General features: G+C 27.9%; 1 pseudogene; it reads right to left on the bottom strand.

Annotated features, from left to right (window-relative positions):
• Window positions 1-287: 287 nt before the first annotated feature.
• LOC120090740 lies at window positions 288-965 on the bottom strand (annotated as a pseudogene).
• Window positions 966-3545: the final 2580 nt, after the last annotated feature.

Here is a 3545-nt window from a genome sequence, read left to right as displayed (position 1 = left end):
TCAACTCAGCACCCCAAACACACAAACATATAGACATATGAACTCCTTAAGACATAAAAACTCCACAAATATATGAGATCATATCTCATCTCAGTGCCCAAACAACCTAAGAATATACCATATATAAAGAAAAAGAAAAGCAGTAGAAACTAATCATTTTTTATTTTATTCGTTTATTTATTCAACCATTATTACAACATATGTTATGCAATAATATACACACACAATTATATGTAATTTATTCATGTGGTTAAATGAGTTTATTATTATAATAATATGTTTACTAGTCAGACAATAGTACAAATGAGATCGATTTTAGGTGGAACTGGAGGTGGCCTTTTTGCTAGCACTTGTTGATTTTTTTGTAGCTCTAGCAACTGCTGTTGCAACTGAGTGAGTCTTTGAATATCATTCCCATGTTGTTTTTACATCTCTTGATATTTCTCTTCCGCTTTACGCCTTGCTTCTCTTTCTTCTTCTATTTGCTTCTCAAGCGTGCGTTTTATTTCTTCCGCCTTGTCCTCAAACTTGTTAGCAAGAAACAAGCTATGTGTAAATGCTGTCCATTTTGATCCATCACTTCTTTCACTAAATCTAAAAGCTTATTCACTTCTCCACTTTTCTTGCTTCCACTGCTGGTTTTGTTGTTGTCAAAACGTACATACCGTCTCTTGCAAGCGGCTAGGATATCCTTTAAGGCCACAAGACAGCCAAGCAAGTAATCGTCGAAGGTGCCGCCTTCGTTGCCATTGTCGTCGTCGTCATGATCGTCGTCATCGTAGATCCGAAATTCACAATCGTAGATCCCAATAAATTTTGTAGGGTTTTGAAGGTGGCTTTTTCTTCTCGAGTGAATTGGTTTTTCGCTGAGAAACCAACAGAATAGCATGAATGCTTTCTCTTACTAATTCCAAACATTTCACTATTTTCCTCTTGATATGCTCTGATCCTTGCAATAAGTCGAATTAGACCTACACAATTTGTCCAATGCATGCATTAGATTGTGAGCTGATCAATGTCAATAAGATTTTGTTATTTTGATTAGTTTTTGGTTTGTTTAGGTCTTGCTTTATGATGTTTTTTTCGTTTTTTTATTTTGAAAAAATGTGTTTGTTTCCCACATTTTCTTTATTTTGATTTCATTTTTATTAAATAAACATTTTATCTATTAATTTGATTTAGAATTTGAAAAATTTTCACTTATAGAAAAAATGTCAAACTATTAACAAAAATAAAAAAAATATATTGATAGATTTCTATCAACCTCAGTCAAAGAAGATCAATTTTTGCTATTTTGTGTAAATTCTCTTATTTTTCTATTAATTAATTATAAATGCATAAATAAGTTTAAAATATGGGATTTTCAAAAATAAAAAACTGAAGAAAACTATTTCACAAATAGTATTGGAAGACAATAAAAAATAATTTTTTAAAACTATGTTAAAACAATAAAAAAATAATTTTTTAAAACTATGTTAAATGTTATTTTATAAAAAGAAATATGAAAACAACCGTAAACACAGATTCAGAAAACAATTATAAATCAAGAAATAGAAAATTTAAAACAAAATCATTAACGAATGAGACTTTATATTTTTTGAAGTGTTTATAACTGATTAAATGTGCTTTTATTTCTGGTGTTAACGCCGGAGAAAATCAATCAAGAATTCTAAGGCAAGGTTTAAGATTGTGTTTGCCACTGTACGAAAATCTTATCCGCTTAAATTGTTTAATAAAAAATTATTTATTAATATAGTCATAATGATCACCTTTTAATTTGATCAAACGTGTAAAAGCTATTAGATACAACTTTTAGATTTTAGATTTCTTAACCATTTGATAAGGATAATAGTCGGTTTGTTTTTGTCCGTTTTGGGAACCACCGAGAACCAAACCAAACCAATTTATTTTATAAAAAATGATCCAAACCAATGTCTAATAAATAACAAGTCAATAGATTGGTTTCTATTTTGTTCTGTTATTATCAATTTGGTTCTCATTTTTGGCTCTTTCTTTTTTTTTGATTTTTTATATTTATTTATACTTTTTTTTAATTGGTCCTTTTTGCTAATTTTAAATTAAAATTGACCGTTTTTCTCTATAACTTGAAATTGTATATTTTTTCTTTGCATTTTTTTCTCCATAACAATTGGTCTTTTTCTAAACAACAAATATATAAGCACTAGAATAATTAAAATCTAAAACATAGCTAAAGATATGTATACACCCTTGGTTTGATTTGGTTTTGATTGTTTTTTCCAATAAAAATTCGATATGAACCAATACATTTTTGTTTTCTTCAAATATAAACCAAGATGTCGAATTTTATACTAAAAAACCAAACAAAACCAAAGGATAGGATTGAGTTGGCTTTTTTTTTTTTTGTTGGTTTTTTGGTTTTTTGTTGCACTCCAAAAATTTGGTACATTCCCTATTCCATAATTATTTATTCTCACATCTATTCCAAAATTTTAATTGATTCAATTTATTATAATAATTATTTTTTAAAAAAAAATTATTAAACAATTCAGATTAATAGTTGCAGTTTAAATCATATATATTTTGAAATAATTATATTATCATAAATTATAAATTAAATATTAATGTTGGGCCTGCACACTTGAATTTCTTGAAGAAAAGTCCAAATGATGAATGTTGGTCTTTAGCTGATCCAATCCTTGATCCAAAGCCTGGTTAATTTGCACCAAATATTTGGTAGGTAGATAACTTGGCCCTAGTTGCTCCACGATCTTCCAGCTGATGTGCAACACGTGGAAAAATCCACTTACTCTGCCTGATGGAAGTGACACCACTTTGTTCTAATGGGAAAAGAAATTTACAAATAAATTATTTTCTTTCTCTCTCTTGTTCTCTCATCTGTTTGCAGAAAACTCTCTCTAACCCTTTTTCTTTCTTATTGTTTTCGTGAGTTTACTGTGTGAATGAAGAAGAAGATGAACATGCAATATGATAAAGAGAAAGAAGAGAAGAAGAGCTACACGGAGATGTACGTGGTTCGACAATAGAGTGCCAACGTCCACAACTTTTTATTTCAAGAGCTAAGTCACTTTTTTTACAAATCTTGTAGCTTTTCTTGTAAGCTTATGATCAAAATTGTACCACGAAATATAAATGATGCATATTTATACTTTTTAGCTGATACAAGTAGTTACATAACAAACTGTAAAGAAAATGTAAAAGGCTGTTGAAGACTATATTTGTATGCTTGAGCTTAACTTATACTTCAATTAATATAAAAAATAATTGAAAGTATAATCTACTAAATTTAGTATTAATTTATCAAACACAACAACTAGTTTTTTTTAATTTAAAATTAAAATTTATTAAACATTATTTTAGTTTTGAACTAATTTTTCTAGTTTCTGTAATTTTAAACTAAACCTAAGTCTTGAATTTAAATCGCTTTTGAATTAATTATGGTTAGAAATTCTATTAAAAAATGTGCTTTTATATATTAAATGAACAATATGATAACTAATTAATAAAGTTTCCTTAAATTTTTAATCGATAGTAATTCAGATTCA

Source organism: Benincasa hispida, chromosome 11 (genome assembly GCF_009727055.1).
Source record: "Benincasa hispida cultivar B227 chromosome 11, ASM972705v1, whole genome shotgun sequence".
In the NCBI taxonomy this organism is placed as follows: Eukaryota; Viridiplantae; Streptophyta; class Magnoliopsida; order Cucurbitales; family Cucurbitaceae; genus Benincasa; species Benincasa hispida.
Note: the sequence above shows the minus strand (reverse complement) of the source record. Positions and strands in the feature narration are given on the sequence as shown.